The following is a 17,223-nucleotide window of genomic DNA, read 5'->3' on the forward strand; positions in this document are numbered from 1 at the left end:
GCAGGGCGCCTGATGCAGGACTTGATCCCCGGGACTTTGGGATCACACCCTGAGTCAAAGGCAGATGCTCAATCACTGAGCCACCCAGGTGGCCCTGAACATGATCTTATTTGGAAATAAGGTTCTTGCAGATGTCATCTAGTTAAGACGAGGTCATACCAGAGTAGGGTGGATCCTAAATCCAACAACTGGCATCCTTGTAAGAGGGCCATGTAGAGACCCAGGGTCACAGAGGCCCAGGAAGAGGGCAGCCATGTGATGACAGGCAGAGACTGGGGGATGAGTCTACAAGCCAAGGAACAGCAAGGATTGCTGGGGGTCACCAGAAGCTGAGAAAAGGGAAGGGAAGGATTCCCTTCTAGAACCTTCAGAGGAAGCACAGCCCCGTCAAATGCCTCCATTTGGGACTTCTGGCCTTCAGAATGGTAAGAGAAAAAAATGTTGTTGGAAGACACCCAGTTGTGATTTGTTACAGCAGCCCCTGGAGACAATACAGTCAGGCTCAGCTCCCCAGATGCCTGCCCTCAGCAGATCACCATCCTACTCAGAACCTCCGGGAGTCCCCCCACCAAAGGCTGCGGGGAGAACCCAGTGGCAATCTCTACCGACACTGCAGGCCCCCACTGCACCCCACCCCTCACCACCTCCCTGCTTGGCTCCTCAGCATGCTGCGCTTATCTGATTGGGAGGGCAAGGAGAAGGAGAAGTGGAATTTGACTTTGGGTGGCTGGTGTCCTCTGGACAGAGGAGGGCTGGAAGAGGGTGATGGTGCACAGGCAGGGGCGCAGAGAGGGGTTTGCACCATTTAGGGCAGTTTGGCAGTGCAGTTCCCCAGGGGTGTGCAGGTAGAGGTGGCCTGAGGTACTGGGAAGAGATGGTGGTAGGCCCCAGACCCTAGTGAGTATAAACAAGGGACTCCAGCTCCCCACCCCAGGGATAGGTGCCATTGAGGCCCAAGGGAGGCGCTCTGAGCCAACAGCAGCATGGGGCCTCTGAGCCTCAGGCTTCTCTTACTGGTTACAAGGGCAAGTCACCGGGCTTCTCTGAGCCTCAGAGCCTCACCTGGAAACAGGGGATTGCACCTGCCCCACAGAGGGAGATTATAGATGCAAAAGAGAGGGAGGGGGTAGAAAAATGCTTCCTTCTAGAATTTGACCTGTGGGCAAGGTACTGCTCCTTGCTAACCTTCCTTTCTACCACCTGCAGAGTAGAAATAGGAGCCCCGACCTGTAGGGAGGCTGTCAGCATAAGAGGCCGGGCCCTGATATGCTGTGCATTCAACAAATGTGGCCCCTGAGGGGGGCTGGAAAGGCTTTATCAGCTGTGACAAATTGGGCCATTCACATCCCTGCTGAGACTTGAAGGAATCTGAAGAGCAGCCATGAGAGGACCAGGGTGAAGAATGTTCCAGGTAGAGAGAGGAACAAGAGCAGAGGGCTGGGCGTGTTTTCAGAACAGAACAGAGTGGCTGGGGGTGATGCACACAGCAGGTGATCAATCAATGCCTATTGCTCTAGGAATCTGTACATGGCTTGGGAGGCCATGTTCCTGCTGACAGCTCTGGGCTCTGAGCCTGCCTAGTGAAGGACCATAGATCCTGGGAGCCTGAGCCCCGGCAATGGCCACCCTCACCCTTTCACCCCTTCATTTATTCATTCCTTCATCAAATAGTGCCTGAGTACCTGCTACCTCTTGGGCCTCATCCAATGGGCTGGGGACACAAAGACAGCAAGACTTGGTCCCAGTGTGTTCTGGTAAGGGAGGCAGAACCCACAGCAGCCCCGGGAGGCTCGGGGAGTGACATCTGCCTGCCTCCCCCAGAGCACAAGAAGGCAGGCAGCCAGCCCCGCAGGACCCGGGGCAGGGGGGCATCCCAGAGGCGGTGATGCCCATGCCTGACCTGGAGGGCTGAGCAGGCCTCTCCAGAATGGAATGAGGAGAAGGGTGTTCCAGGAGGAGAGATGAGTGTGTGTGTGTCAAGATGGGTGTGTTCAGCCTGCCTAGACCAGAAAGTGGGGTGAGAAAGGGTCCACGGGGGAGCGTGGTCGTGGAGAAACCATTGGGACCAGGTAGGAAGGGCTCTGAGGCTCAGCTTAAGGGGTCTGGACTTAATCCTGCAGGTAGTAGAGACCACTGGGAGCCTTTCCTGGCTTGTTTCACAGCGCAGGAGTCCAAGGGGAGACGCACCCACTCACCCAGTGATAGAGTCGACTGAAACAGGGCCTTGCCCCTGGGGCCGCCATGTGCACCCATGGAGGATTCTGGGAGCTCGAGAGGGGAGAGGGCATTTAGGGACAGACAGACCAGGTCCAGCCACAGGCCTGAAACGTCTGCCGAAAGGGTGAACGGCTCTCTCTGGCTCTCCTGTGTGTTGGGCCAACCAAGGACGCTCCTGCGGTTGGTGGAGAAGAAATCTAAAACCCGTGAGCCTCCTGTTTGTGCTTGGCTGGTCTCCACTCCCAGGTGTGGCCCATCATTAACTCAGGGCTCTGGATGCACAGAGAGGTTACCTGGCCTTAGAGGTGGACCGCCGTGGGTGGAAGGGTAGAGCCAAGGTCCCACCTGCCCCCGACTCTTCCCCTCCCTGCCCTCCTAATGAGATCTCGAGGGCACTGCCCCTGGAAGCACAGCTCTCCGTCACCGGCTGTGGCTGTGGCCATGTGTCACCAGGAGTGCACGGAGCCCAGATCCCTCCCTGTCCTGTGAGGGAAGGTAGCTGGCCTGAACTGCAAGTGTCAAATTCCACCGATCTGGTTTCCCTTCTCCCCACCTGGGATACAAGGAGGGAGCCTCTCCTGGGGCCTGGGTGGGGAAGAGTGATGGCTCCCATATCAGCACCCATTAGCCTTCCTGCCCTGGGGTCACCACAGAATGGGCAGGGGAGGGGTGTACGTGCGAGTGTGGCAGTGTGGGGAGGTCCAGGGTGGATGCATCCTTGAGTGCATGTTCAATGCAGGAGCAGGCCGAGGCTGTAGGTGTAGGTGACACAGCACAGTGACTGGCCTCCTGGAAATTTCTCTGGTGGGAAAGGGCCTGGTACAGGCTGGCTCAGCCTAGAGGTACTGAATGGCTGTGCAGGAAAAGCCCTCTGATCCCACCTGGTCCCGAGAGGAAAGAAGCCTGTCCCACAGCTGCAATGGGGCATGGAAGCAAAGTCCCCACACACTGGCCCCTGTTCCCCCCAGAGACTGCCTCCCCTGGATGAGAACAGCCTGGCCCCACACTTCTGTTCAAGCCTCTAGAGCCAATATCACTCAGTTCCTCTTGGTGTCAGCAAGCCCTCTGAGATGTTCAGGATGTAACTGCCTACAATAGAGTCTAGTCTCAAGCCCTCATGCTGCAGTCCTAGCCCTAATGGAGGAAGCCCGGGCCTCCCCGCAGTCTCTGGGCACCCCCTCCTCAAGGGTGCCAGGCTCTCCTGGTCGGTTCTGCACCTGGTAGAGGGTCAGTTTTCCTAAGAACCAGAGTCTAGCCAGGAGTTGGGTTGCAGCAGGCTACAAGGGGGGTAGGGAGGGTGGTTGGAGCTCAGGTTGCCATCTCACCCTGGGAGGCTCCAGGCAGTGTTAGGTAACAGTTCCAGGCCTCTCCAGCCACTGGGAGCCTGGCCTTGACACCCTTCAGCACTCTTCACCAGTCCTGAGGGGCGAAGTCCTGAGCTAAGTCCCTGAGATCAGGCTTCATTCTCCCCTGTAAGCTCTCAGCACCCCTGAGCCGGTCACCCAACCCTGGGACGTCTGGATTCTTACTACCATTTCAGGGATGGGCATACTGAGGCTCTGGGAAGGAAGTGACTTGGCCAGTAAAGGCAGAGTCTTGATGAACACCTGGTTCTTCAGCTCAGGGTCCTGCCCTGCTCTTCCCACTGGCCAGGCTGCTCCACTGCCGGGGGAGGGGGGGGGGGACACGACGACTCGCTGAGCCCAGGGCCAGAATGTCTCAGCCTGATGTGGCTCAGCCAACACAAGTTTATGTGTGCATGTGAGTGGAGTGGGGTGGAGGGGGTGCTGGATTCCTCCCAAGTCCAGGTAATGACTGCCTTCATCTTTGTCACTTCTTCATGAATCTCTGAGATTTGTCACCCTCTCTCCTGCTTTACTCCTTATAGCACCTGCCTACCACCTGCTGATTTCCTATATACAAAGTCTTTTCACAGAGCCCTCAATGGCACCCCCTCTCCCCCTCCCTTAAAGGCTGCTCACCTTCCCTCTGCACCCTCAGGAGCCCCTCCCCTCCCCCAGCCTCCTCCCCACCAGATGCAAAGCGACCATTTAATTCTTAGGGTCACTTGGTTCTCCCATTTTTCACTCCTCCCCATGGTGGTTGTCCAGGGGTGCAGAATGGATGGCCAGCAGTTCCTTCTCTAGAGAATAGCTGCCCAGGGCTCCAGGCCCCTGGCCTAGGAGAGAGAAAGACACAAAGTAGCTGCCCCAGTGGGGCTTGGGGAGCACCCCAAATCCTGTGGGTACTAATGGGACCTTGTGCCTCCCCAGCAGGTATCCTAGCTTCTCTGTTTTCCAGGTTGGTCTAGAACATTCAATCGAGGCGTACTGACCATCTGCAGAGTGCCAGAAGCCAGACATCTCGGGATAGCTGGCCAATCTGTAGCACCACCCGGCCCCTGCTATGGCCCCTGCTATGGTGTAAATGGCTGAGCCATTTACAGGGGTGCAGATGGAAGAAGAGCCCTGCCCAAGGTCATACAGCTGGGATAGGTTGGGCTGAGGTGAAGTGTAGGGTTTTCTTCTGTGTGTCTCAGCTGATATTCCTTCCCATCAGTGCTCATACGTTAGGGGAGGCAGTGAGCCCCTGGCTGTAGAAGCAGCTCCTTTTTGCTGAGCACTCAGGGCCTTTGCACCTGCTGCTTCTGCTTCCTGGAGGCTCCTCCCCCACATGTCTGCATGGCTCACTTTGGTCTCTTTCTTCAGGTCTCAACTTAATTGTGCCCTCATTGGAGATGCCCCTCATCTAAAAGAGCACCCCGAGATTTGTCAGCCCCTCCCCTGCTTTACTCCTTATAGCACCGGCCTACCACCTGCTGACTTCCTACATATAAAGTCTTTTCACAGAACCAGCCCCCAGCACCTCCTGTCCTGCTCAGCAGGCTGCCATCTATCTATCTATCTCCCTAGCCAAACTGAAAGTCCCTTGAAGGCTCTTTTGTTACTGCCCCCAACCTGGCACAGCGTGGAAGGCTCCAGAAAGGAGAATGTGGAGCATGAGGCCAAGGCAAGGGTGCTGTGGTTTCCTTAAGCCACCAACTGGGCTCGCTTTCTAGCTCTTTCTACCTGTAAAGTGAAGTGGATAAAGACGTGGGCCGTGTGGCTAGGGGGGCACCCCCACATAATGGTAACAATAATCTTCCTCACTCTAGGAAGGACAGCAGGAGAGCACGACCATGGTGGTCTGGGTCTTGTACTAGCTGTCTGTTGCTGTGTAACCAGTGATCCAAGATCCAGCAGCTTCAAACACCAAATATAATCATCTCACAGTTGTTGTGGGCAGGAAATTGGGAGCACCTTAGCCAAATGGCTCTGCTTGCATCCTGTCTTGAGGTTACACCCGGGGCTGCCAGCATCTGAAGATGAGTGGGACCAGACAGGCTGCTTCCCTGATTGCTGGCTCACACAGCCATGGCTGGGAAAGCCCAGTGCCTTGCGTGCTATTGGCAGAGGGTCCCAGTCCTATGCCGTGGGGGCCTCTCAGGAGGCTATTCCAGTGTTCCCACAATGTGGTGGCTGGCTTTTCCCCAGAGCTGGTCATCACAAAGAGAGTAAGGCAGGAGCCTTTTATGACCCAGCTTTGGATCACTTATCATCCTTTCTGTGTATGCTAGCGGTCACAGGGGCCAGTCCTGATACAACGTGGGCTATCAGGAGGCGGGATCATTGGGGGCCATCCTGGAGACTGGTGGCCACAGTCCCCTGCTCCAGGACTTAGACAATCACCTCTCCTCACTCAGATGCCAGAACCTTCCCTTCCTTCTTCTGGCACTAAGGCCCGTCACTGGGTCCCTATGATGCCTTCCTTCACCAGATTCCCAATTCCTCCCAGCTGGTCCTACCCAGGGAAGATCCTTGTCGCTTCCCTCCTGAACACCCAGGCTCTTCTAATCCAGAATGTACGTGTTGCATACAACCTTCGTTGGCTTTCCAGCACACATAGACTCCCAGGTAAGACACTCGGCCCCATGACTGGCCTCTTCCATCTCTCCAGCCTGAGCCAGTAGGCAATGGGGAGAGATCTTAGGCATATCCGGACCAGGCAAGGTGATGTGTTGAGGAAATAAGTCTGCTGGGACTTCTGGGTGGCTCAGCAGTTGAGCCAGCCTTTGGTTCAGGGCATGATCCTGGGGTCCCAGATGGAGTCCCACATCGGGCTCCCTGCATGGAGCCTGCTTCTCCCTCTGCCTGTGTCTCTGCCTCTCTCTGTGTCTCTCATGAATAAATAAATTAATTTTTTTAAAAAAGGAAATAAGTTTGCTAAGGTATATTTGGACTGGTTAGAGACACCTCACTGTCCTAATTATCTTTCTGTTTGATCATTCATTCATTCATTCGTTTGAACAGCGATTGAGTACCTATATGCTAGGTCCTGTGTCCATCCTATGAGGTGAGTATTGTAATTATTTCTATCTTAGAGATAAAGGCACTGAGGCTTGGGGGTGGCATAACTTGTTCAAGGTCCCAGAGGAGGTGGGAATTATCATATCTGGCTCCTGATGCAGGGGTCTGAGGTTCCCAAACATGAACTGCAGAGAGGGGGGGATGTCCTATGCCCCAAATAGGCCTCATTCTCCTGGGCCCTGCTCACAGGCACACAAGAAACCTGGGCTCAGCTCAATAGGGCTTCTGTACTGTTTTGTGAGGGGTGAAGGTCTTGGCCAGGGCAGAGGCTGTTCTAGAACCAGATCCAGCCTCAGCTTGCTGTTTTCATTGAATGGCAGGGACACTCAGGGTGGTGACATTTCTCAGACACAGATATCCTGGACTAATCCCTCTCACCACGCCCCTCTGCCCTATGGAAGGCCACTATGGGGCTTGAGTCCCACCCAGGAAGGCAGAACGGTGCCCAGTGCAGGACCTGCCCCTACTGATTGGCCCTGCCTAGGGCGCCCCACCCTCAGCTGCCCAGGTGGGTGCCTCCTCAGCATGGGGACAGGACAGGATGCAGGGGTTAGGGGACTAGAGGCTGAGCACTAGGGCGTGGCAGTTCTCCTTGCCCCTCTGAGGAAGACTGGCTCAGGGCAAGGAAGGCAGAGAGCTGGCTGTCTGTTCTGGGCAGGACAACTGGAACGGTACCTGAGGCAGCTGGGGGTGGGGTGGGGGGCAGAATGGCTATAGAGAAGCCTCTATGAGGAGGCAGGGTAGCTGGCAGGGCTCTGCTATGCTCTCATCTGTCCCAGCCAGAGGTTGGGTGGGGGAAGGGGAAGGAAACCATCTGGTGTGGAGTCTGTCTCCGACCTGCGCCCAGCCTGGTGCTGCAGTGGGGCAAGTCCTGGTCAGGGATACTGAACCAAGGGCTCTAGACACAGCCCTGCCAACTGATTTCTAGCCCTGACCTCCTCCAGGCCAAAGAGCGGGAACTCTGGGGATTTTCCGAGGGCCTGCAGTGCACAGCACTTCACGGTCATCTTCTCTGTTTCCGAAGGCTGGCCGCGCAGCCATTTTTGGCTTAGAGGAAGTGGGGCCAAGGCTGCACAGCTGGGGAAGCACAGGGTTGGCCTGTCAAGGGCAGTGCTCACTACACGCTTCCAGGGGGCCTGGAGGGACCAGGGGGATGCTGGCCCTGCTGCAGGGAGTCAGGCGGAATTCCTGACCCTTCATTTATCTCACCCTGTGCTTCCGGGACCACCCAGGGGGTGACAATGTATGCAGATTCCTGGCCCCTGGTCCCCCTGAATGGGAATCCTGGAAGGGTGCATGGGGATTCTTCTGCCCCCTAATGTTTGGAAGCCACTGCTCTGGATGAGCTGGGAAGAGGTGGGGGAGAGGCAGCCATATATGGGGTGCTGCCTGCAGCCTGGGAGGGTGGACCCTCCACGGCAATAGAATCAGCAACCATCTGGAACTGAGCACCCCAAGGCCTCTGGCTCGGGCCAGGAGCTGTGAGGGAGTTTCTAAGGCTCCTTCCTTCTCCTGCTAAACACAAATCCTTCCTGCAAAACTTGTTCTGGACAACAAGGTCACAAATGTTTTCTCTTTCCTGAGCAACAGCGTCATCTTTTTCTCTTGGCAGACTTGGAACAGCCAACATAGCCAAAATCATTAAAGTAATCCTGTTATGGGCCCAGCAGATCTCCATGAGGGGCTTGATCGGGTTTCCTTCCTTGTGGGACATGAGCCCTCCAAGGCAAAGGGTTTCTCACAAGTCCCAGGGCACTGCCTCTGGTGGTGTGTGTGTGGGGAGGAGTCTCTCTGAGCCCAAATGCGGGCAAATCTCCTTCCTCGGAATTGCACTGAGGACCGCTTGGAAAAGAATTTTGTGAAAAATAATCCTGAAAACCAATATAGTGATTGGTGACAAGGGGTCCGTCACTGTCTTTTACTAGAGAGCTGGCCTTCCGAACTCACGGGTTCTCACAGGGAGCTTTTGCCCAGGCCTCCCACATACAAAGTGCTGACTTGGGGTGCCCTTCCGCCCCTCCCTTGCCTTAGGAGCAATCAACGGGCCTCCCCCACACCCAGACTCCTGACAGTCATTTCTAGAAATCACAACATATAATAATATCCCAGCAGACATTCTCCACTTCATTTATCTTGCCGATTCTCAAACCAACTTTGGAAAGTGGGTGAGCTCACCCCTATTTTACAGATGAGAAGCTGAGGCTGGGAAATGGGGACAACCTACCCAGTGTCAGAGGCAGATTTTGATGAAGCTCCAAGATCCCTGTTTGCGGTAAAAAAAAAAAAAAAAAAAAGAATACACCTGAAAATTATCGCTAAAATCACCATGAGTGAGTTTTAGCTTTCCTGTCATTATAAACCATCCATCTCTGACTTCATTTCTCAAAACACCAGTTCCGGATCATCGTATTTGTAATATTTCATCCCTTCTCTTGAAGGGGGCCCCAAATATTTATCAGCCCCTGTAAAACCTGCTCTAGTCCTGCCAGGGTCTTTCAGGGAGTAGACGCAGGCTGGTGACGCCAAGTCAGCTGTCTTTCCTTCTATCTCCTCTTTGTCCTTCCTTTCGCCCTCCCTACCACCCACCCAGGTCTTGTTCCTACTCTTCTCGAGGTAATGGGTTGGTATGTTTCACCTGCTTTGTTTACCTGCAAAAGTGTGTGGCAAGTTCATGGGAACTGATTAGCATAGATATTCTTACTTCACATCAGACTTTGAAAATAAGCCTGTAATCTTTGTTGAACAGGGTTAGATTACCTCGTCTTATAAAAGGTAGAAACGACATAGGGATAGATACATGTCAGCTCATTCAAAGGGAACTTAAGCCAATCAGAGATTTCACAGATGGATGGGTTGCCTGAAAAGGCAGTGAGCGCCCCATCACAGGATGTATGCGAAAAGAAGCTGGGAGCCATTAATTGCTGAAGGAGTGATTCCATATTTGGGGCAGCGTGGTGTTTGGGCAGATGTGTAAGATGGGACCCTGAGAGTCCTTTTATGGGGGGGGGGGGTGTGGAAGGGGACCAATGTAGCATTTAGGTGTGTGAGTACAGGAGCAAAGGTCTCTGGATAGGGTTTGGGCAGGAAGAGGCATGGAAGTCGGGATGGCCCCGGCTAGAAGACATTATGTCACCTCAGCATTGCCACATTTGGGGCAAGTGGTTGTCACCAGGGCTTCTCTCCCCAACCTTCCTCCCAGGCGTTCTCTGCCCCGTTGTGAGGCTCTTGCTTTCTGAGAGCTTGTGCCCTTACCACGATGCTCAGGCCCCACTCAGCCCCTGCTTCTGCTGGATGCATTGTAAGATATCTCTGTGAGGCTGGGCTTCTCCAGGTGGGATTCAGGAAGGAAGAGATCTGCTTGTTAACACAGATGCTGCAGAGGTAAACTGTGATATCAGGTGGGACCTGAAAATCCCACCTTTCATAAACTGTCAGCTCATCTACACACCAGACCAGGTCAGAGCCTACTTCCTCATCTGTATAATGGGAACATTAGTACACATGTTTTGGGGATTGTGTGAGGTTTTAATGAGATCTGTGGTTCTCCAACCTCAGCCTACCGTAGCATCACTTGGGAGAGCTTTCATTGACACACAAATTTCAGGATCCCCTCTCTCCCAGAGTTTCTGATTCAGTGGACTTGGGAAGGGGTCTGAAATTTGGCATTTTTACAAATTCCCAGGCATGTCGATGCTCCTGGGTTGAGGAATGCACTTTGAGAATCACTGAACTATACCAGTAGGTTCTGGATGGTGAATTGGCCAGGGCATCAATCACCAGTCCTTCAGGGCCAGGGATCAGCTCTAACCAATTTCCATTTCTACTAGGTGGCTACTCTGGGTGGGCAGACGGTAGACGTTCTCAGTACATGGGGTTGAACTGCGGGTGAATGGAAGCCAAGTAGGCTCCTCCTCAGAGGCCCTTTAGAAATGGTTGTCAGTGGGTTCTGGTTGCCGTGACAACAGCTGGCTGCAGCTAGGTGGTTTGGGGAACATAATCACGGGGCTTTTTGCAATATTGGGGAAAGAGGGCAAAGATCCTTGGCCTAGCAACTCGTGGACAAGAGTGTGTACAATGTGGCTTCCAAAGCCTCCCCTTTCTGGGTCACCCTTCTATTTGCTCTGCAGCCTGTGCCAGCTCTCCAGGTCCAGCTGTAGGTGAACCCACAAAGGATTTAAACTTAGGTTGCATAACAGAGAGAGGAACAAAGGGAAGGGTGGCTGTGTTGAGGGGGGAGGAGAGGGAATCAGAAAGAGGAAGAAATCTTGGCCTCTGAGAACTACAGGGCAGTTAGCCTTCACACAAGGAACCTGTGAAAGCCTCACCCAAAACCCCAAAGGGCCTGGATACAAGGGCCCCCCGGGGAGCTGTCCAAGGCCACACAGCTTGCGGGGGCCTTGGCAGTGTCCAGGTTGGGAACTCAATTTGCTGTTGCCAAAGACCACTTTTGTTCCTTCATTTTTGAAACTGTTGAACTTTGGATGTGGCTAAAGGGGGACCCCCGGGGTGGAGGAAGGGCAGGGAGACTGTGAGAAAGGTCGGGGGAAATGTTTTTAACACCTTGGGGATCCAGGCTGGTCATTATCTGGGCTTCGCTCTCCCTAGCAGCCCCTCCCCTGCCCCCTGCACCGCCACCAGCCTTCTTTATCTGCTTTCATGTTTGGATGCATCTGAGCCAGACTTTGGACACCCTGTCCCCACTCCCAGTTCTGGTCGAGTTAACCCAATAAGGCAACGGTTCTTGTATTCCTGTGTGGATAAGAATGAAGGTTATTTAAAATTTCAATTTCTGCCTTGCCTCCAGAGATTCTGCTCCAGTGGCTGGGGTAAGGGTGCCCTGGGAATTGGCATTGAACAGGTGAACAAGCGCTGTGATGATTGGGATGTAGGCAGCCCATTGACTGGCCTTTGAGGCATCCAGGGCTGCTGCTTTGCCCTGTATGTTCTAGGTTCCAGGGAGTTCTAGCACTCCTGCTGCCTCCAGCTATTCCCTGAAATAGTCTGTTCAGCCCCCACAGCACTGTGTACACACAGCAGAGCCCCAGCTGGCCCCAGCTGGCCAGCTCACCGTGCAGCCAGCTGGACCACACACACCTGGCACATTAAGCCCAGCAGCCAGGCCCTCTGCACTGTTCCATAAAGACCTGGCTCCTGAGCAGACAGGAGGCCTGAGCTAGAAGGCTGTGGGTAGGCTGAGCCCGCTGTCCCTGACATTAGAAGGGAATTATGATGTCTAGAGCCCTTTGGAGAAGAGATTTGGGCAGAGAAGCACCCTATCTGTGGAGAAAAGATTGACTTTGGGGTGCACCAGCCAGATGGGGTTGCTGCTCCATCTTCCTATCTCAGATTGCTCACCTGTGAAAGTGGGGAGAAGACTGAGTGCTCATCAGAGAGCTTTAGGAAGGTCAGGGTCCTCCTAAGTGAGGTCAGACATGACATTTGGCCCTGCTTAGAGGTCAAGGAGGTGTGTCTTCAGGCTCCTCCCTCCTCTTCTCTGACCAGGAGGCTCATCTGGGCCCTGCCTTCTGCTCATCACAAGCCTCAAGACACCTGGGAGAAGTGGCAGCCACAGGATCACCCCCCTCCCCAATTTTGCTGGTAAGGAAACTGATTTCTTATCCAGGAAGGGACATATAGAGGACACCCACGTACCTGAGTAGCAGTCAAAGCAGAATTTGACCCTTGAACTCCTTTTTTTTTCCCTAAGATTTTATTTATTGATTCATGAGAGACATACACACAGAGAGAGGCAAAGACACAGGCAGAGGAAGAAGCAGGCTCTATGCAGGGAGCTGGATGTGGGGCTCAATTCTGGGACTCCAGGATCAGGCCCTGGGCCGAAGGCAGGTGCTAAACCGCTGAGCCACCCAGGGATCCCCTGACCCTTGAACTTTTGATGGAGTTTCTATGCTTCTGTGCTTTGGTGACTGCCCTGGCTCTGTAGGTATGAGGTCATCACAGGCATCAGGAAATTGGCAAAACCGCTTCCCCTGCAGGCTTATGGAAACCTCCCAAGGGGAAAGGGCCAGGGCAATGCTTAATTCGACAGGCTTGGAGGTCCAGTGGTGGCACTTCAGACGCACTGTCAGAGAGCTGGTGTGACACTTAGCAGTTTTGAGCAGAGAGGAGGCTTGTGTCTGTTTTCTAGCCATATCCCTCTGCGTCTGGTGGGGGTGCCAGCCCACGTTTTCTGACCACCTAGCCCGATCTGGGATCCTCTTCTTACAAGAGGACAGGCCAGCCCCCTTCAGGCATGCCTGGAGTGAGTTCGTGCTCAAGGCAAGAGCTTGCAGAGCATGACCTTGGAGATTTGTCAGGAGTCTGTGTGCCCATAAAGGAGGAAGCCTGCATCAGAGGAGTGGAGGAGAGTCAGGCTGCTGGGACAGAGGCCCTGAGAGGTTGAGGCTGGAGCCCTCCGCAGAAGGGGCTGCCCCGGGCACATGCTCAGGGAACCCGCCCGCACTAGCGTGGGGAAGGGTACCACTCCAAGTGAGGGCTGAACACAGACCTCAGGTGCTGAGCCGGTACCCCCGGGGGAGCCAGGCCTGGCACTCCCAGGGATGGAGTGGGGTGGGAAGGGTTTGAACCGACTTGACAAGCTTGCTGATGGGCACCAGGCTCGTAGGATCTTGTCGGGGAATTTAGGACAAATCCCTTCACTCTCCTGAGCCTTTGTTTACTCATCTGTCAAGTAGGGATAAAAGTGGATACCTTTGAGAGACTTGCAGTCATGTATATGTAGAATGTTGAGCACAGTGCTTAGGATCTATTTGGTACTCAATAAATGGTAGTTAGTCCCCTCTGTCCTGTAGTAAGTGGCAGCCCATTGCAAGCGCTCAGTCAATATTTAGGTCTATAGAACAAGGGATCATAGTGATCAAAAGGTACTGATATGAGATAAGATGAGCTTTTGTGGGATGCTACATATTTATTTTTATTTTTTTAATTTTTTTTCTTTAAAATTTTTTAAAATTTATTTATGATAGTCACACAGAGAGAGAGAGAGAGAGAGAGGCAGAGACACAGGCAGAGGGAGAAGCAGGCTCCACGCACCGGGAGCCCGACGTGGGATTCGATCCCGGGTCTCCAGGATCGCGCCCTGGGCCAAAGGCAGGCGCCAAACCACTGCGCCACCCAGGGATCCCTATTTTTTAAATTTTATTTATTTATTCATGAGAGACACACAGAGAGAGGCAGAGACATAGGCAGAGGGAGAAGCAGGCTCCCTGTGGGGAGCTCAATGCAGGACTCAATCCCAGGATGCCGGGATCACGCTCTGAGCCAAAGGCAGATGCTCGACCATTGAGCTACCCAGGTGCCCCAGGATGCTACACGTTTTAAAGCTGCTCCCCAGGACAGATGCTTTGTCTGTTGTAGGTGCAATGAGTTTTCATGTTGTTCACATTCAGGAGAAGCTTATGGGGGGGGGGGGGTGGGATTGATTGCCTACAGAAGAAAAAGGCCTACCCTGGTGGCCCCCCATCACTCCCTTAGAAGATCACACATTCCTGATGAACCCTTAATGCAGCCACACCTGTACCTACACTTGCACAAACCTTCTTCAGTTTTGTTCAGTGGAGATAGACCCCCTCCCTCTGAAACCCAACAAAGTAGGGCCCTGAATATGCCACTAAGTCCTTGTCCAACAATGACTACAATCCAGTTCCTAGCTCCCATCTGCCCCAACCTAGTCTCTGTAACTCCAGTCCACCTTTCCTGAATCCTCCGTGGCTCATCCAGCAGATGCCTCCTGTTGCCTGCAGGTGGCGGGGGTGGGAGGCAGTGAAACAGAGGAGGTCCCTAAAACAGACATGACCTGAAGGGACTCCAGGGCAAAAGGAGACCAGTAATCTGGAGACATGACTTTAAGCAGGAAATACTTGGGGACTTGGGGGGCTGGACAGCGGTGAAGAAGCCATCACTCTTGGAGGGATCAGGGCAGCTTTCCAGAGGTGAGCATGTCAGTAGGACCTGGACATAAAAACATGGAAAAAAAAAAAAAAAGACATTCTGGATACCTCGGAGGCATAAAAATGCACAGCATGGACCAGGATTTGTCCAATTTTGCTGGAATATGGAGTTTGTGGAGGAAAGTTATGAAGATCAAGCTAGAAAGACAAGTCAGGGCCAGCTTTTTTTTTTTTTTTTTAAGATTTTATTTATTTATTCATGAGAGACACAGAGAGAGAGGCAGAGACACAGGCAGAGGGAGAAGCAGGCTCCATGCAGGGAGCCCAATGTGGGACTTGATTCCAGAACTCTGGGATCACGCCCTAAGCCAAAGGCAGACGCTGAATCGCTGAGCCACCCAGGCGTCCCCAGGGCCAGCTTTTGAATGCCCTTGCATTCCAGACTAATGAGATCCATCCACTCCACATATTTTGATTGTGCACCTGCTATGAGAACTGAAACAGATAATAATTCAGATTCCATCCTTGACAGTGACTAGTCTGGATAGGAGCAGGGGGTTGTCTGAGAACCCTGGAGGGGGTGTCTGGAAAAAGCTTGATAAACAGATCTGGAAGAGATTGAGGATCTGTTTCTTTTAAATCATGCCAGGGATGGAAAAAAAAAAAAAAAAAAAAGGACTCTGGGAAGAGGACACCTGCACAAGAAGGGCCCTGTAGTCACAGGGATGATTGGCTTATCTGTGCACTCTGTCCAATGTTACAATGGTGTCAGCACTACTTGTCGACTGGACTCCCCAGATGTGTCCCAAGCCTCAAACAAACAAACAAACAAACAAAACCACATGTAGAATGTAACTATTATGAAGCTCAATCATGAAAATCTCCAGAGTCAGGGGTATCTGGGTGGCTCAGTGGTTGAGCATTTGCCTTTGGCTCGGGGCGCGATCCCGGGGTCCTGGGATTGAGTCCCGCATTGGGCTCCCTGCAGGGAGCCTGCTTCTCCCTCTGCCTATGTCTCTGCCTCTCTCTGTGTGTCTCTCATGAATAAATATTTTTTTAAAAATGTCAAGTCAGACAGCTGCAGGTGGGAAGCAGAGGTAGGGGCACAGAGCAAAGGGAAGAAAGGACAAGGGTACTGATAATGTTATCATACGGTGTAAAGAGATACTGCCTGCAATAGTTGGATCAAGAAAGGTCCAAGGCTGCTACTTCAATTATAAAGATGACCAGCGGAGGAACTAAAGTAGGTATATAAATAATTATGTTGAGATCTGTGGATGGTGGTGGTGGGGGGGGGGGGCAAGCTGTGGTTTTAATGACCTCATTCATCATTAGCAGGACTCAAGAGGTAATACCTAAAAATATAGGACAATAGCCAGCCACAAAGACCTTTACCAGCATGGAAATAAGGACCAGAATAAAGTGCTAAACAAGGTAAAAGGTGATTCTCTCTGGGCAGTGAAGATAAATGAGAAATGGAAGGGAATTGACAGGAAACTGTTGTCTATAACCCACATGTGTCTAATTCTGATTTAAGAAAAATGAGGTGTGGGCAGCCCAGGTGGCTCAGCGGTTTAGCGCCGCCTTCAGCGCAGGGCCTGATCCTGGAGACCCAGGATGGAGTCCCACGTCGGGCTCCCTGCATGGAGCCTGCTTCTCCCTCTGCCTGTGTCTCTGCCTCTCTCTCTGTGTCTCTCATGAATAAATAAATGAAATGAAATGAAATGAAAGAAAGAAAGAAAGAAAGAAAGAAAGAAAGAAAGAAAGAAGAAAGAAAGAAAAAAAAATGAAGTGTGTAGTCACTAGTCTTTAGGGACTGGGAACCAGTAAAATAATTGGTTCTTTGGCCAGAGACAAGATTGTTTGGATTTTTTTTTTAAATGTATATATGTATTAAATTTAGGGTGAGTAAACATTAGCAAGGCACAATGCGTGAAAGACACTTCTTTCACCCCAGGTCCCAATTTTTCGAGTCTCCTCTAGAGGCAACCAGTGTTAGCACTTTTTCTTCTCTCCAGAAAGGGAATGTACATACAACCAAATATAAACACAGTATGTACACTCTTCCTTCACTTCCCCCCACCTGCTACAATGTTTTCTAAAAACACAAACAAGCTTTCTACAACTGCTGTCATTACCTTCGTTTTTCTTTTATCAATTAATCTCAGAGATTGTTGTGTTAGCAACGAGCTTCCTCATTTACCTTTTTTTATAGCTGGGTGATATTCATGTACAGCTGTAACAAAAAGAAATTATAGTGCCTATTTCCCACAGCTCCACCATAGTGTGCCATCAAACTTTTGGTTTGTCATTGTCATAGGGGAAGAAAAGTTATCCTGGCCAGAGTTTTGATTTGTGGTTTTTTTTCCATGTGGGGTTGAAAATCTCTTCATGTGGTTAAAAACTGTTTGTATTTCTTTTTTTCTGTGAACCAATGATTCATATCTTTTGTTCATGTATATTGATTCAGTTTTTTTTTTCTCAATAATTACTGGGGCTCATTATGAGGGAAACTAGTCCTTTAACTTTTTTTTTTTTTTTTTTTTTAAGATTTTATTTATTTATTCATGAGAGACACAGAGAGAGGCAGAGACACAGGCGGAAGGAGAAGCCTGCAAGGGAGCCCAATTCGAGGCTCGATCCCAGAACCCCAGGATCATGACCTGAGCCGAAGGCATGCTCAACCACTG

The 17,223-nt window shown here is 52.1% G+C and overlaps 1 protein-coding gene across 1 annotated transcript in view; it reads left to right on the top strand.

Annotated features, from left to right (window-relative positions):
• Positions 1 to 11,780: 11,780 nt before the first annotated feature.
• The window catches only part of POR (cytochrome p450 oxidoreductase), a 68,094-nt gene continuing 62,651 nt past the window's right edge, over positions 11,781 to 17,223 (top strand). The window contains exon 1 of the mRNA XM_072752905.1: positions 11,781 to 12,221. The gene's annotated coding sequence lies outside the window, so the exon portion shown is untranslated. The remainder of the gene's footprint in view (positions 12,222 to 17,223) is intronic.

Source organism: Vulpes vulpes, chromosome 3 (assembly GCF_048418805.1).
Source record: "Vulpes vulpes isolate BD-2025 chromosome 3, VulVul3, whole genome shotgun sequence".
NCBI lineage: Eukaryota > Metazoa > Chordata > Mammalia > Carnivora > Canidae > Vulpes > Vulpes vulpes.